The sequence below is a fragment of the Hemicordylus capensis genome, chromosome 1 (genome assembly GCF_027244095.1).
Source record: "Hemicordylus capensis ecotype Gifberg chromosome 1, rHemCap1.1.pri, whole genome shotgun sequence".
In the NCBI taxonomy this organism is placed as follows: domain Eukaryota; kingdom Metazoa; phylum Chordata; class Lepidosauria; order Squamata; family Cordylidae; genus Hemicordylus; species Hemicordylus capensis.
Genome location: NC_069657.1, coordinates 357,271,913 through 357,290,251, shown reverse-complemented (window position 1 = coordinate 357,290,251; position 18,339 = coordinate 357,271,913). Strand labels below are relative to the sequence as shown.

Sequence of the window (18,339 nt, the reverse complement as noted above, 5' to 3'; positions counted from 1 at the left end):
CCTAGGCAGTTGCCTAGTTCACGTAGCAGACAGGTTGGCCCTGGTGGCAGTCCTGTGGTCATTGTAATGTATATTTCTTGGAGTCTACTTAATTTTGGGCACCTGATCATCACTGGAAGCCTGACAATCATAACCCTGCCATCAATACTTTTTCCCCTTAAAGTCAAAGACAATGTATTATTTTACACTGATGAGATATAAGTTCAGGTGTGTTTTCCACACAGGATCCTTCTTGAGGTGTTCTAACTCAGCAGATGCTCCACAGTTACAGAATTTATTTCTCCTGGAAACTATCCCAATGTGGAACACATTTCAACTACACTAGCTTTCAGTTTGGCCAAAGTTCAACTATTATGAAGTACTTTTTAGAGCCAAGTGTATTTTACTGGGATTATGCTGTTCTTATTTTCAAAGTATGACAACCAGACTTTGGGAGGGGTTGTGGTAAAAATCTAAACAACTGACAGTAGTGTGCTCATTGTGAGGAACTAGGCAGAAGACAGAGTTTGGCCAACTGGTGTTTGCCAAGTGAGTTTCTCTTGTCACATGGAAGCCACAGCTCCTTTCAGATCTTCATTTATGTGCACTGTTTGTGTGTACTGTACATGCAAAGACATAATGGGTAGGATCCAGTCCTTTGGCCCAGCAGTATCCCATTGGAGGAAGCACCTTCCCTGGTTGGAAGGAGAGTTCTGCTCATTGAAGGATCACTTCCACTTCAACAAGGCCCCTGGTATAAGCATGACTCTCTGGCTCATCCCACGGATGGTGTGCCACTGCATTGTTGGAGGTGATCTAAAATGTATGTGCAAAATAGCCCTTCTCACTAATTACCCTTCCCCACACATACCCTGAAGCCACCTAATGGCACAGTGGGGAAGTAACTGGCCTAGGGAGCTACAGGTTGCTGGTTCAAATCCCCGCTGGTATGTTTCCCAGACTATGGGAATCATCCCCCTCCTGTATTCTACCAAAGAAAACCACATGGCTCTGTGGTCGCCAGAAGTCGACACCGACTCGACGGCACAACTTTATTTGCACAACTTTACTTTACATATACCCAGGCTCGTCCTTAGGGCGGGGAGACCAGGGCGATTGCCCCAGACCCAGCACTGTGCGGTGGGGGGGGGGAGAGCCTGCCCTACAAAAATTAACCTCCCTCCCCTCCCCTCTCCCAGCTCGGCTGAACTGTAGCTCTGTAGCCTGCAGAGCCACATGCAGACTTGCCTGCTAAAGGCTCCCTGCAGGAGAGGAAAGAGACTCTGCTACAGCTCCCTTTCCCCTACCTGACTCTCGGCTGTTCAGCGGGTGGGCAGAGCTCCCAGTTCTCTTAAATGCTTGCACTAGTCTGTCTCTCTAGTCTGCATGAAAAGGCTAGTGGTGCTGTTTGTTTCCCTGGTGGGCGTCATCCATCTAAGGGTTAAATAAAGGAATCCACTTTCCTAGGGAGGCAAATGGGAGGAGAGGAAGGGGCCAAGGAACTCTTCCTCTCTTGCTGTGTTGATTTATTTCTTCCTCCCAGGCGAGGCTCAAGCGTTTTCTGTTGGCAGAAAATTTTCTGCTTTCCTTTAAATTTCTGTCTCTTTCCTCCAGTGAGAGCAAGAGGAGGTGGTGAAGGGTGTGTGTGTGTGTGTGATTATGTGGAGCAGAGTAATGCTGTGCAAAACCTCTGCCCTCCCTGCCCTGCAGCCCTGGGCTGTGCTGAAAGCCTTCCCTCCTCCTCCTCCTCCTCCTCCTCAGAGCCAGCAATGGAAAGTATGGGATTTCCCTTTTTTCATAATCCCCCCACCCTTGTATATTTATGGAATGGCTTCCTATAGGTCTTTGATATCGGGCACAGATATAGGGCAGGGTGGGAGGGCTCTGGATATTGAAATTGAAATGGATTGGACAGATTGTTTAAAAAAAATTGAGATTATACACACACACACACACACACATATATATATACACACACACATATATACGAAGTCATATAAGTGGCTTGTTTCATGACGTTCAATAATTTTTCCTTCTGCAATAAAGCTGCCAGAAAGAGTTCTCTCTATCTATAGAGTACTTCACAACTAGTGGAAGTAGGTCTAACTGTAAACATCTAAATAAAATTTATTTATTTAATTTGCACATGCACTATGCTCAAGTTGGTTTGCAATCCAGAATGTGAGAACTGAGTGAGAACTGTGAAGCAAGGGGCATGTGTTGTGCTTTTAACTTTCCCCCTGCCTTTTGTTGTGTATGTATTGACATATATCTTATTTTGTATTATTCGACTTTCTCATAGCTATGGCATTTGGGGATGTTGTGGAAGTGTGTATAAAGATAGATCTTTTGTGTCTTTACACATGTGTACACTGATGCATTAATGTGAAACTTACATTTCTTAGGCTTCCAGCTGCTCTCTAGCCAGTAAAAGTTAACTGGCTAGGTAATATTTATGGTAAGCTATTATTTAACTGTTTTAAGCCAGTACAGTTAAATAATAGCTTACCATAAATAAGAAAATAATGTAGCTAATTTTGACTTTTGTTTCCTCAAATCAATGGTTTAGCCTCCTGTCCCATTAACAGCTGTGTGGGATAGTGTTAGATAACTGGTGTAAAACTTGAACCCACATTTTACAAATGCACTCTGTGTCCAAGCTGGTTGGACATGTCCAAAAACCTCATTCACTCACACTATTTACACAGTTTATCATCAGTCACTATGATTTTGTAATCATACGAAATGTTAAGGGGCCCTCGCACTGCTGATTCGCCCCCAGCACCGCATCCCCCTAGGGACGGCCCTGCATATACCCTGAACACATAGAGGGGGAAGTGGAATCACACCTCTTCAACCAATCCCAACCATCATGTGTTTAGCCCAAGTGTGTAAAGAGCTGTATTATGTGCATAGAATCCTCTATGCAATCAGGACGTCTGGTCATCCAGCATTCCTGCTCATGTGGAGAAGCCTAGGCACATACAGCAATGCATGCACGGTGTTCCTTTCACATTTGCATCAAATGTGTGGAGGTCAAGGTTAGCAGGTGTGATCCATGCATTTAATATACTGTGGAGGGGAGATGAGTAAATAGGGCCCATGTCATAGTCACATTCAACTGTATATACATGCATAATACATGTATTATGTATTATGTATCATGTAGAGCCCCTGGTGGCGCAGTGGTAAAACTGCCGCCCTGTAACCAGAAGGTTACAAGTTCGAACCTGACCAGGGGCTCAAGGTTGACTCAGCCTTCCATCCTTCCGAGGTCGGTAAAATGAGTACCCAGAATGTTGGGGGCAATATGCTAAATCATTGTAAACTGCTTAGAGAGCTCCGGCTATAGAGCGGTATATAAATGTAAGTGCTATTGCTATTGCTATGTGCATACAACATAACATTTTAGTTGAATTAAACTGTATACCAAAAACAAAGAGGATGACGAAGAAGGGGGAAACTGTGGCTTTTGATGCTATACTCCTTCAACTACTACTACTAGACTGACATTGAAGATTTGGGAATATAGTCTGTTATAGAGATGGTTAATGCCATCTAATTCCCTTTTCCTTGTAAAATCAAAAACTACATTTGAGACTGTGGAAATTTTTCTTTACATTTGCCCACCAAGACAGTTACAAAATGACACAAATTAGCCAAGGTTGGCTTTCTGCTCTGAGGAAATGCAGTGGGGCTCTTTCCTTCTGTGCCAGTCATTTCTGCTGAGGCCAGATGCTGTGCGATAGTGCCCAAGTGCCAGAGTCCCCTATTAATTTGCTTGCTACAGGTCACTAATGCAATTTAATCGCTATTATAATATTAAACTAATACAAGTGTCATTTAAATACCTTTATAAACTCCCAGATTTAATTTCCTGGAGTCAGAGCTTAAGTTAACAGCTTAAATGTCTAATTTTGGTTTCTAGGTCGCTATAGTTCCCCTCACCAGCACTGAAGAAGAAATCCAGGAAATGATCAATTTCCATTCAGCTCAATGGGAGAATTTGCAAAACTATTTGGAGAACATACCTAAGTCTGCCATCGCCCTGTTAAAGCAAATGTGCTCAAACCACAGGGGCTGCCCTATCTGTTTCAATGGGAAAGGCATCTCTGCACACACCAAAGATACCTGAGATCAGGTTCCTTAGCTCCACTTCACTTATTAGTACCTACTGTACTTCCCTGGTTGGATGCATTTGCATGGGGGACTCATCAGAGAAAGCACCCAAGAGAATGAACTCCTGCTGTATGGAGTGTGTGTATATTACATTACAAACATACATCAGTTGAACAGGGCTATGAAGTCTGCTTTCCACTTCAAAAGACAAAGGGAAGGAAGGGACTCACTAGCACATAGTGTGCATTTGCTTAAAATGAAAGTGTCATGGTGTTTTAGGCATTTATTCATGTCACATCAACTAGCATGCCTTCCCTACCCATAGGTACCCAAGGCAATGTACCAAAAATCAAAATCAAAATCAAGCAATCCTATATAATTACACAAGCAAACAATAACACCACCATAAAGCTAGATGGAATCTGCACCAGCAAAGTCCTCAAATCCAGCCAATCCTCATTCTAAAGAGATCTTAAAGAGAAAGGTCCTCTGTTGCTGATATTTGAAGCTAGGTCAGACATGTCTTTCTGGGCTGGCACAGTTCCAGAGCCTAAGAGAAGGCCCTGTAACAGAGAAGATCCTGCTCAGCCTAGCTGACTTCACCAGGGCAAAGGATGCAACCTGGAGGAAGACCTCATCCGCATTCCTTAAAGAAAAGAAGGGACAGTATGAGATAAGGTCCTTGCTCAGACCCAAGCCATTTAGGGCTTAAAATGGTAAGCACCAACATTTCCTGGGCTTAGCAACATACAGGCAACCAAGTTCAGCCAGGTTAAAATTAGTATTTTATGTTCTTTGTTCCCAGCCAAAGACAAGTCACAAAGCCACACTTTCTGAGAAGTTTTCAGATTAGCCCGATAGACTAATCTGATAGACTTCTGGGATGGTTGTTGCTAACTGGGAACATTTTTGGACAAGAGAACACACTAGATTGTTTAATCACTGAACCATATTTTACACCAGTTAAAATGCTAGCACAAAGGTTTATGGAGAAAGGAAGCAGCATTATGGCATGTCCAGTCTGCTGCTATGTTAAGCCCCATTCCCTCTGTGCTGACCTTTTAACAGGAGAAACAAAAATGACTAGTCCAGGGGGTGCTCAGACATGGTTCCCTAGATGTTATTAGACTACAACTCCCATCATCACTGGCCACAATGGCCAAAGGGATGGTGGGAGTTCAACAACTCAAGGATGGACACCCCTGGACTAGATAATTCACTGCAGCTTCTCCCCCCTCGTCATATGCCTTTAACCTCCTAGTGATAAGCATAGTTGTTTCTATAGGCACAATGGGCGGAGCAGGAAAGGGTGGTGCTTATACTATTCCAGCACTGATTTTGAATTCACGGTCCACTAACAATAATGGAGAGAGGCTGATGCAACTGTCTCTCCACCATCCACCCAAATCATCCCCACCATCAACCCCAATGCTTCTTGTTGCTGATATATTGGTTATGAATTGCAACAGCAGCTATCCTTTCTGTTCGTAAACTCAGTTTCGTTATGGAAGATTCTACCATCTCTGGGGGTTTGTTTGTTTCTTGCATGCAGCCCTCTTAGCTCCAGCAGATTTACAGAGATGTAATTCATGTCAGTAAAAGGTGTATGCTTTAGATGTCCTGTAAAAAGCTAGCCAATTTTTTATTTTTATTTTTTAAAAAATGCCATCTAAGTACTATTCAAACAAGATCTGCCCTTGGGAACATTTACCGATCTTCAGGACTTCTCTGCTAGTATGCACTTCTAATTCTGAGCAGCAGGAAAGTAATATCCATATTATTCAGTCATTGATTCTGTGAGGTCAGGCAGGCTGCAAGAGGAAGGTCATAAAAGAGGATGAGACCTTTACAAAAAAATCAGAGAGTGTTTTCCCACCAACCTCATGAGTCATGGAAAGGTGAAAACAAAATAAGATAATTCCCTAAATGTAGCTAAAATCCATATATTCAGATTCATAGTTTGGAGCAGTGAACTTAACACATTCCCATCCCACATATTTCTTTCCCCACTCCCCCCTCTGTCTCTAAAGCACCCGGCACAGGCCACAATCGCACTCAGCTGCCCAGCACAATGTGGGCCAGCGGCACAGTGCAGCAACCACATCACCCAGGACAGCCTAAAGAGGATTTGGGGGGCCCCAGGCATGTGCAGGTGCTGGACCTCTGCCCCAAAGGCCAGGGATTAGTGTGTGTGTGTGTATATAAGCTAGCTCTCAAGAGCAAGAACTGCTCAATGTTATGTTCTCGTGTTAAATATCCTTACTACAGCTACACCTTAAACTAGGTACATTGTGTGGTGTAGTGGTTAGAGTGCTGGACTAGGACCGGGGAGGTTCGAGTTCAAATCCCCATTCAGCCATGAGACTTGCTGGGTGATTCTGGACCAGTCACTTCTCTCTCAGCCGAACCTAGTTCACAGGGTTGTTGTGAGGAGAAACCTAAGTATGTAGTACACTGCTCTGGGCTCCTTGGAGGAAGAGTGGGACATAAAATGTAGATAATAATAATACATATATACACACTACCTTTTTATTAAATTTTGGACTAAACAGAAAGGGAAGAAGTTCCGAAACGTGTTTCTGTCGCATGCAAACACAGGAATCGGACTTTTGCGCATTTTGGACAACAAGACTATCACCCTGGCCCAGTGGCTCTGCTATGTTGGCAAGGAATCCATCCATGTTGGACTGCTCTTGGACTGCTCTTACTTTGGGTCGTGTTGCTTGTGGCTTTGTGCAGTGATCAAAATTATTGTATTTAATTGTAATTTTTTTTCCCTGGGTCTGTTGACTCTCTCTCTCTCTCTCTCTCTCTCTCTCTCTCTCTCTCTCTCTCTCTCTCTAGTCTGTTTGTCTGTCTGTTCACTAGACATGCCCACACCCTTTGATCGATCGGGACCAAACTTGACACAGTGACTGCCGAGGACCCTACCAGTAATGTAGGGTACCCGGGAACCCCAACAACCACCTTGCACAAATGGATATACAACAGGTATATCCAGAGAATGGAGATGGATGCAATAACAAAGAGAAACCCACACCATAAACCCAAGCAACGCCAGGTACTCAAAGCTAGTAATCAAATAAAAGTAAGAATCCATCCAAGTGGTGGCAGACCCATTCACCTCAGTATTTGGGAAGGTTCCATGTGGCTGAAGAGAATGAAGCAGTCCTGCTTCTCTCAGCCCTATCTTGGAGAAGCCTGGGAGGGAACTTGGAACCTAGATGCTCTTCTCAGAGCAGTTCCATCCCCTGAGGGGGATATCTTACAGTGCTCCCACTTCTAGTCTCCCATTCATATGTAACCAGGGCAGACCCTGCTTAGCTGAGGGTACAAGTCATGCTTGCTACCACAAGACCAGCTCTCCTCTCATTGGCAATGGCTTATAACCAATATGCAGGGCTGGCTCCAGGTTTCTGGGAGCACTGACTTGGCAAATGGCTCTTCATGGACTGCCTTCAGGTTCATGGCAGAGCTTACCTTGGTGGATGAGATGGAAGAGAGGAGGGGACAATGAAGAATTGCTCCACCACTACACAAAATTTATGGACACAGAGTTGGTCTCTAGGATCAACCATGGTACCTTCTGAGGGCTCTTCTGGGCCCCCTTGTACCTGGCCCAATGATTCTAACCCCTGACATCAACCCCCTAATGCTTGGTACTAAATTGTGTCCCATACTAATAGCTCAGTATAGCACAGAGATGATGGAAACCATCCCAAGTCTAACCAAGAGTTTACTTTAAGATGCAGCCTAAATAATATTCAGAATATGTTCATGGTTTTTCCATAGTCTTGGCAAAATATGATGTTTATTGTCAGATCAACTTTTTAAACCAAAACACTCCTAAAAGTAAAACATAACACTTTTTAAAAAGAATTAAGAATAAGAATTAATAAGAATTCTAATAATAAGAATTAAGACTGTTTAGCATTGTTTTTCTGAATGATCTCTTCTAACAGCCTGCTGAAATCTGTTCCTAAGGTAGCACTGAAAGAATGCATACAGTAGCTGCAAGATAGACCAACTAATAATTCTCAATCTGAGAAAATGTTCTGAAAATTTATGATCTCATTTTTATCAACTGCCTGATCTACGCAATTGAAAAGCTTGCATTGGCTATTTTTAGAGAACATTGCAACATGAAGCAATTGTTAGAGACCAGTGATCGCCAGATATCAGGCTGGAATAAATTTTTTTTTTTTAATGTATCTGACATTCAAGGCCAGATTGTTCCAGAGAAGTATCTTTTCATTCATTCATTCATTCATTCATTTCATATACCACCCTTCCAAAGATGGCTCAGGGTGGTTTAAATTAAAGTAAAACAACAACAAAACAATTAAAGCCAAAAACTAATTAAAAACAGATTAAAATTACAGTTGAAACTAGAAAACATTAAAACTACATATTATTATAAGACAGGCTAAAAAGATGGATCTTTATGGCTCTCCTGAAGGCCTCCAATGAAGACAATCCTTATATCCACAGGGAGCTCATTCCACAACCTAGTGGTGACAACAGAAAAGGCCTTTTTCCAGGTTGCCACCAGATGGACCGGTAGAACCTGAAGACGGACCCCCTCCTGATGATCTCAATGAGTGGTGGGGATCTTGTGGAGGAAGGCGTTCCTTCAGGTAACCTGGGCCTAAGCCATTTAGGGCTTTAGAGACAATAACCAGCACTTTGCCCATAAACATATCAGCAGCCAGTGCATCTGTTTGAGAATAGGAATATTGTGGTCTCTCCGGGATATCACAAATTATGCAGTCGAGTTTTCCACATTTGGGGAAATCGCAATGGATGAGCCTCACCCTGGGAAAACCTACTTCATGATCAATCTGGCTGCCTCATTTTGAACTAACTGAAGTTTCCAAACCACATACAAAGGAAGCCCTACATAGAGCGCATTGCAGTAGTCCAGCTTGGAGGTTACCAGCTGGTGTACTGTCATTCAAGTCATTCTCCTCAAGAAACAGGTGTTGTTGAATCAGTCGCAGCTGATAAAAAGCACTCTTGGCCACAGTCTCAACCTAGGGTGAGACCCAGGTCCAAGAGCACTCCCAAGCTATGAACCTGCTCTTTCAGGGGTGGGGGTATAACCTCACCCAGAACAGGAAGATCTATCCCATCATGCAGATTGAAACCCCCAACAATTAGCACTGTTGTCTTGCTTGGATTCAGCTTCAGCTTATTATCCCTCGTCCAGCCGATTACTGCCTGTAGGCACGCATTTAAACGGCCAATGCCATTTCCTGATGTTGATGACAAGGAGAAATAGATTTGGGTGTCATCAGCATATTGGTAAAACCCAGCACCAAATCCCCTGATGATCTCATCCAGTGGGTTCATGTAGATGTTAAAAAGCATTGGTGACAGAATGGAGCCCTATGGGACTCCATATAATAGCTCCCTCTTTGAAGAGCAACTGTCACCAAGCGCCACCACCTGAAATCTACTCGATACATAGGAGTGGAACCACTGTTAAACAGGGCCTCCTATCCCCAAATCCCTCAGGTGATCCAGAAAGAGACCATGGTAAATGGTATCAAAAGCTGCTGAGAGATCCAAAAGAACTAGGAGAGGCACACTCCCTCTGTCAATTTCATGGCGCAGGTCATCTGTCATGCCAACCAAGGCCATCTCAACCCTATAGCCCACTCTAAAGCTAGTTTGAAATGGGTCTAGATAATCCGTTTCCTCCAAGGCTACTTGGAGCTGGTCAGCCGCCACCCTCTCAACCATGGGAGGTTGGAGACTGGCCTTCCATCACCAAAGGGTCCAAAGTGGGTTTCTTAAGAAAGGGGTCTAACCACTGCCTCCTTCAGACAAGGTGGCATCCTGCCTTCCCTCAGTGAGGTATTAATAATATCAACCAGGCCAGCTCCAACAACCTCACTGCAAGATGAAATCACCCATATTGGGCAAAGATCCAAAGAACTGGTGGTAGGCCATACTGCTCCAAGCAGCTTGTCCACATCCTCAGGAATCACAAACTGAAATTGATTCAATCTCATCTCACAAGAGGGACTGCCAGAAACCCCGCCCCCAACTGGACCTGCAGAAATATTGGAGTCCAGTTCAGCCCAAATGCGAAATATTTTATCTGCAAAGAACTTACTGAATGTGTCAAAGTGAGACATTGTTTCCTGAAGAAAATTTGAAACAGAAGGGGGTTGCATTAAACCCCTAACAATCCAGAAAAGCTCTGCTGGACGAGAACGTGCAGACACAATATGCACAGAATAAAATTGCTTCCTTGCTGTACGTATTGTCATAGCACATGCCTTTAGTTGGGCTAAATAAAAATCTGTGTCTTATCAGATTCAAGATGAGTCCCCCTCCATTTGTGCTCCAGACATCTACCTAATGCAAATCATTAGGTTTTGCATCTTTGATTTGCTCTCTAGGGACCTTTAGCTCTTTCTGATTCAAATGACCTTAAAATGAGTCATTGCCACTTGAAAGTCCACACACTGTTTCTTTGCATTATATTACCGGAATAACAGCCATGGGCAGTGTCAAACCAGGACTGTATGTGACCATACCCCAGATGAGGTCTGGGTCATTTTTTCCTGCCCAGGTCCCCTCAAATCAGTTGCTGGAACTGGAGCTGGCAAAGATGGAGTCCAAAGTGATGCAGGCAGAAAGGACAGCTCTTAGTATGATCTGGCCAGTTGTGCTGCCTGATAATTGCACTGGGCATTTTCCATCAGAAACATGAAGGGAGGGAAAGAAGTGCTTCACCCTTTCCTTACAGATCACATTACCCTTGAAATTCCTCCCTCCTTGCTGCTATTACCTCATCTCCTGGGGTTCTAGAGTGCTAGTATAGTATTTGTAAAGTCCAGAACACTGTTGGAGGTAAACATATCTGGGAAGGAATGTTCCCACAGAAAAATGATCGGCAAGAGAAGGGTCAAGCACTTGCTCAGACAAGCACATCCATCTCTTCAGTTATCCAATAGCAATCAGCCTCTCCTGAGGCCATTTTGCAATAGCGAAAAAGCCACTGGAGCCTCATTACACATCGTGCAGCATGTCATGTAGTTTGCACCAATGGAATAATCTATTTCAGACTGTGCCAACTGCATAAGAAACTAGAGACAGACCTGTAGGCTGCCCCCACCAGCTCAAGTCTTTACAAACAAATAGTTTTGTTTGTATACTATACTGTAATGGAGAGCAACTAAAATGGTAAGACCTGGAACACCTATTTATTCATTACATTTTTATACCACCCCTTCCAACGGCCTTGGGCAGTGCACAACAAGTAAAAAATTAAAAAAACCCACACCATTTAAAACAAACTGCTTAAAACAATATAAAAACAAATCTAAAACTATTCAAAACCATTTAAAACCAAATAAAATATTTAAGAACAATTTAAAAACTTTGGAAGGCCAGGACAAACAAGCATGTTTTTAGAGCTCTCTTGAAGGCCAGCAATGAACCCAAACTACAGATATCTGCCAGGAGTGTATTCCACAGGCCAGGAGCAGCTACAGAGAAGGCCCGGTTCTGAGTTGCCACCAGACAAACCAGTGGCAAGCATACAGACCTCTCCAGATGACATCATTGTGCAATGGGGATCATACAGAAGGAGGCGCTTTCTAAGGTAACCCGGATGCAAGCTATTCAGGTCTTTAAAGGTGATAACCAGCACTTTGTTTTTTGCCTGGAAACATATTGGCAGCCAATGCACCTGTTTGAGGACAGGCATAATATGGTCTCTCTGCATTTACCCCAGAGACCATTCTGGCTGCCACATTTTAAACTAACTGAAGTTTCCAAACTACTTACAAAGGCAGCCCCACATAAAGTGCATTGCAGTAGTCAAGCCTGGAGGTTACCAACTGATGCACCACTGTTTTGAGATTGTTCTCTTCAAGGAATGGACACAAGCTGTCAAACCAGCTGAAGCTGATAGAAAGCACTCCTGGCCATAGCCTCCACCTGAGATACCAGGGTGCCTGAATTCAAGAGCATTTCCAAGCTGTGTACCTGTTCCTTCTGGGGGAGTGTAATCCTATCCAGCACAGGGAGATCTAACTCATCCCTCAAATTCCAATCCCCCACAATGAGCACCTCCATCTTGCTTGGATTCAGTTTCAATTTCTTGTCCCACATCCAGCCCATTACTGCCTGTAGGCAGGCATTTAGGGAGTGAATGCCATTTGATGGTGGTGGTGGTGATGATGATGATAAGGAGAAATCAATTTGCGTGTCATCAGTATACTGATAATACCCTGCACCAAATCTCATGATGACTTCACCCAGCGGTTTCATGTAGACGTTAAAAAGCATTGGTGACAGAATGGAGCCCTGAGGGACTCCATATAATAGCTCCAGTTTTGATGAGCAACCACCACCAAGCTGCACCATCTGGAATCTGCCTGAGAGAGAGGAGTGGAATCACTGCAGAGCAGTGCCTCCTATCCCCAGCTCCCTCAGGCAATCCAGAAGGATACTCCACTCGATGGGATTGAATGTCTCCGAGAGAGCCAAAAGAACCAACAGAATCACACTCACTCTGTTGTCTCTCTGGCCGACCAAAGCCATACCAACTCCATAGCCTGCTCTAAAGACAGTTTAGAGTTTCCTCCCAAACCGCCTGGAGGTTTAGGCTGGCTAACAGTATTTTTAGGGAAATTAATAAAGCAGCACTCAGTGTGAGAAGTATGTTCCAGCATCCTTTCCCAATGCTGCAAATGATGCTGGGACACAATGCCAGGAGAGCACATAATCCGACCCCTGTGGTCTGGGAGTGCACTCCAATGTTGCCTGCAACACAAAGGGATGCCATCCCTCAGATGACATTTCTTTGGTTTCTATTTCCCCTGAATGTTGATATTCTTGTCCCAGGGCTGCTCAGTGCTCACATTCTAAAAAAAATAATGGTATGGGGAATGAGAGAGACTCAACGAAAATAAAATGCATTGCAAACAAAAAATCCATTTAAAAGGAGAACAAGAGCTCACTTCCAAAGGTAGTAGCGATGGTGCCTTTAAAGATCTGCTCAGGAGGTATGGCGATGGTAGGTCACCAGTCCTCGAAAGCTGTTCCTCCTCCGGTGGCAGAATCAACGGCCGATGGTGAGCATTGGGAAAGGGGCCACAGAGTGGGCAGCCCAGAGTGGGAGCCAGTCCTAGGTGTGACGATAAAGTTCTGGTGGTTCTGCCCAGACGGGAACTCACAGGCCCTGGGATGCACCTCCTTCCAAGGCCTCTGGGATGGCAGCTTTTCCTGAGCTGCTCCAGATCTGCCTCATTGCCTGTCCGACTAGCAGCTCACTGAAGCCCTGCTTCAGGCATTTTTAAAAAGTACTCACATAGAGCATTCCTGTGAGCACACCAGAGTCCCACCCCTGTGTGCTCATGTGTTGAGAATCTCACAGCCCTGCCCCCACGGTTCAAGCATTACAAAACAAACATTGCAGGCAAATGCTGAAACCTGGACGGCGGGGCGTGGACTTGTCAGCACATCAGCACAGGGGCAGGGCTTCAGAGCACAGTCTTGGTGACACTGTATATCAGTACAGCATCCCTGTTTTAATAATGCCTGAACAGGGCTTGAGAAATTCGGAAGACCTATGCAAAGACATTCAATTCCTCCATGCTCCACTACAGCATTTTGGGAAGCTCGAAACAGTAGGTTTATTTCCCCCCCCAACATTGCAATCCCTGGGGTGTGAGCCAGGAAAACTAGTTCACATTTCATAAGATCCAAGGAAGATCTCTGCATCTTCACTGAGGGATAAACTAGGAGGAAGATGCAAAACATTTTCCCCATTCTTCAATGACTAACTGCTGCCTGTGCTCAGTGGAGAAATCAGAATAAGCCTCATTGCTTTCTTCTGTTGTTTTTGCACTCCAGAAAATGATTCTTATTTGTGATGTTTCTCCCACAATAGACAACACTTGATATATTTGTTTCAATCTATAACCGTCTTGTGGAATAGTGCTTGAAGGCAGGTGATAGGGTTTTAAAAAATGCTACCTACCTAGATTTTAGTTATTGTTATGAAGAGTAGCTATTGGAAGGGCCTCCTTCTCCACATACCCACCTTGTATCGGATTGGTTCAGAAAATATACTAACATTTTTACACACAAACATGGAAATAGTTCAGCTTATTTCTCAAACCAATCCAATGTTTGCATTGCTTCATGCCTCCCTCTCCCCCAGTCTAGCCTCTCCCAATCCCGAAAACCCTGAATTACTCTGCTCTTTCACCCAAACTAACCCATCTAGGGGAACAGCAAGGGCAGCAGAGAGAGAAGCAGATCTGATCTCTCCCTCTGTTCCCTTCTTTCCATTGTATAGTCCTTGAAAAATATGCACTTCCAAAGAACAAGTTGTTCTCCCTGGTCTTCAGTGCTAGCTGGATCAAACTTTGGGACCACTGGTCAAGTTTTCTGGCTTACTGCAATATACTGGGCAACACTGGCTTAGAGCCATGCATTGAGAACTCTGAGTAGTTTGGGATATTTGGTTTACTGGAACAATGATGATGTTGTCATGTCATCACTATATGTGTGGGAGGAAAAGCACAGGGCTGTCCGCTGAAGAATGCTAGACCATAAAATCTATAAATACACCAGCAACTGGGTGTTAGCTAGAGCTGGTATGATCACACCCCCTTGCATGGCCATGCCCCTGAGTTCTTGTGTGGCCGTGTCCCCTTGCACTGGTGGAGGAAGCCAGCCGGCAGCCTGTGTTCCTCCCGCAGCGGCCCCCACACTACACCCCCTACATCAGACGCAGGGAGCGTGGCTTTGCTTGCAAATGGGGCCACATGGCCCAGTTTGAGAGCAAATACCGGCCAGCACTGCATTCGCAATGTCCCTTTAAAAGCAGGGAGAGCAGCTCCCGGTCACACTGCAAATGCAGCGCTGGCTGGTATTTACTCTCAAATGGGGTCGTGCGGCCCTGTTTGGGAGCGAAGCCACATCAGACGCAGGGTGTGTTTCTGGGGCGCCAGGTGCAGCCCCCGATTGGCAGCAGCCTGGGCTCTTTGAACACGCCCACTCATTGGTGGCTCCGCCTCATTGCATGGCCACGCCACTGTGTTTGAACTGTTCTAAATTTGTTTTTATATTGTTTGAAGCAGTTTGTTTTAGATGGTGTTTGTTTTTGTTTTTTACTTGTTGTGTACCACCCAGAGCCTTTGGATGGGGTGGCATAGAAACAAACAAAAAAACCAGACAAAATAATGGAGTTACAGGGATAGCACAAGACATTAAATGGGTATTTAAATAATGTGTAAGGGGGTGGTTCTGCTCGCTCACACAATTATCAGATCAGAAGATTTCATTGTGTGGTGGCCATACACCTTGAGAAAAGGAAAATGGTAGTATGCAGTTTACAGTATGCATCTGCATATGCCGCTCATCCAGACTAATTTCAAGAGCATTTTCCATCATCAGTCTCTGAATCTCCCAGTCCTGTAAGGAAGAGGGAAAAGAAAGGTTGCTAACAGATACTATCACCTGAATTCATCTGTTCAAATTTACATTCCTCTGAGAACTCTCTCTGATTTTCTTTGCAGCTAGTGTGGCAAAGCTAGAGCAAGCTTTGCCACACTCATTGTAATTAAGGATCTAAATTTCTCAATAAAAACCAAAGTTTGTCAGTATCCACGAAATGGCCCCATAACTTTAAGAAAGGCATCCATTTTTTCTCCTTGGATCTTTGCAAATAGAGCAATAGACAACTTAATGAACAATATCTTCTGTTTCCATTAAGCCACAAAGACTGTGATCTGTAGGACTTCATCAATACTTGCTCTCCTATTAAGCAGAGGGCATACACAATTACGAAGCTGGAAGCTGTCGTCTTGGGAGCAGGAGCCAAATGTGCATTCTCATGCCCTGCATTGCATGGTGGGAGGAATCATCAAACATCTCATCTGAATCTATCTTGGGAGGACATTTTCAGTGGCCAGACTGCATCTGCCATCACATGTAGCTTTTCCCTGATCAGATTTTTCCAAGTGGTTTGTATTATCTGTCTGTGTAGCCCCATGTTTCTCCCATTTAAATGCTAATCTCCTTTGCTACTAAGGGCAGATATGTAATTGCCTAGCTCAGGTTTCATGACCTCATTCATGCCTCTGACTGGGTTTTCACAAGCCTGCCTTGGAGGCATTGATTAACCCATGTCAGTGGTGGTAGTGGAGAGAATGACATTCTTTTACCTATGGCTGGTGGCTTATTATTATGAAAAGCAGGACTTGAATGTCCAGCAAATTCACATATCAGATTCAGATTGGAGTAGGTCCTGCAGCTGGTGAGTGGTGCAACAGGTTAATAGGATTTCTTTACTTTCTTAGAGCATGTGGGGTGGTTTTTTTGTGGATTTTTGTTTGGGTTTTTTTGCATAACAGAAGGCTGTTGTCCAGCCTTCTAGATCACTGATATCACTTTAGAAAACTGATTTTTAACTTTAGGATTCTATAACTATACAAGCATGTGTGCTGTCGAGTCGGTGTCGGCTCCAGAATACAGTAGGGGTTTACCACTGCCATCTCCCATGCAGTATGAGATGATGCCTTTCAGCATCTTCTTGTATCGCTACTGCCCAACATAGGGGTTTCCCATAGTCTGGGAAACATACCAGCAGGGATTCAAACCGGCAACCTCTGGCTTGCTAGTCAACATTTCCCTGCTGCACCATTAGGTGGCTTTATACAAGCATGTGCTCGCCTTCAATTACTATTGCAGAGCAAAGGGCTGACATTTTAGCCTGTGTTAGAAAAACCTTTTGTGTTTCAATTGCTAGTGACTCTGATTTCCTTGTGAATCGATGCATCAGTTAGTAATGGAGTGATCAGGTGATAGCAGGGTCGATATCAGCATCATCAAGTGGGGACCAAGGGCCCACTGAGCATCCCAGCACCTCTGTGCCCATAGCCTCCATGTGGTGCTGGGGAGAGCAACTCTCTGTGGAGAGGGTTGAGAGACTTTCTACACCGACACCACCACCACATGAAAGATATGGGCACAAAGCTGCTCACATTGTAACATAAGGATCTGATGCTCTCAACAAAAACAAAGTTTGTCAGTATCAGTGAAATGGTCCCATAACTTTAAGAAATGCATCAGATATTGTTCCCTTGGATTCTCCTTTGGATCTCCTTTCACCTCCTCTTTCCAATTTCAGCCACTAAGATAAGTTCCACTATGAACCTGGGGGTCCAACCAAGTAGAAGGGGCCCCACAGAGGACAGTTTTCCCAAGGGCTTCCTGATTTATGGAGCCAGCCCTAGGTGGCAGAAGGAGATGGAAGTGAATGAAGGACAGTATAGGTATGTCTGAATAACTTAACCAAACACCAGAGGCGTATCTAGGGAAAATAGCGCCTAGGGCAAGCACTGAAATTGTGCCTCTGTCCAAACATCTGACACCCATCATTCAGATAACTTTACCATAATATCAGCTCAAAAATACAACTCCAGACACTTTCAGGAGAAACAGGTTGTAAGCAACACACACATGAATACACACATACAACCACACATGTGACACATATGTGCCAGTCGCCTTCCCATGCCTCCATAGAGCTAAGCAGTGAAAGCTCTCTTTAGCAAATGCTCTGCCACCTTAGCACACCTCACTACAGGTTGCTGCCTCCAAGACATTCAGGGATGGATTTTTTCTGTCCAAACAGCTTTTGCCTTAAAGGGAGATGGCTGCAATGGGAAATCCTAGGGGCCACAAACAAGCTGAAATCATCCAGCAGCTTACAATAGGCTTGGATCCAGCAGCCTGATGAGGAAGAAGGTGGAAGTTGCAACTAGTCACAGAACAACAAAACAGTGTGGTATTCAGGGATTGTGTTGTTTTTTAAAGCACCACACAAGTTAGAGGCAGGGACTTTCCAAGTTTGAAATCCCATAAACCTTATAATCAGATTGCTTGACAAATATTCAGATAAAGATAGAGCTCTGTATAGAGAATTAAACAGCATGCGAGTGAATATTTCTATTTTATTCCTTGCTTCTCCCCCCCCCCAAACCTTCAGTTTTGCCAGCTTACAAGGTATTAAACCAACATTGTCTTTTTAAGGGATGTTTTGTCCACTTACTTTTGTGCCATTTATATCTGTCTTTTAAATGCTCAGGTCCCTTGCCAACAACTTTGCATTCTTCTGACTCCCTAGATCAGGGAAAAATCTAGACTTGGGTCTTGCAGAGGCCATTTGAGCATGTGAGGTGGCCATTTTTGTTTTCAGCTGCCTTT

At 44.2% G+C, this 18,339-nt stretch overlaps 1 long non-coding RNA gene across 1 annotated transcript; it reads right to left on the bottom strand.

The window, feature by feature from the left end:
- Nucleotides 1-5,808: 5,808 nt before the first annotated feature.
- Nucleotides 5,809-18,229, bottom strand: LOC128348900 (uncharacterized). Its single transcript, XR_008318420.1, has 3 exons — nucleotides 18,185-18,229; nucleotides 15,388-15,543; nucleotides 5,809-5,909 (listed from the first exon to the last, which is right to left on the bottom strand). It is a non-coding gene; the product is annotated as an uncharacterized LOC128348900 (long non-coding RNA).
- Nucleotides 18,230-18,339: the final 110 nt, after the last annotated feature.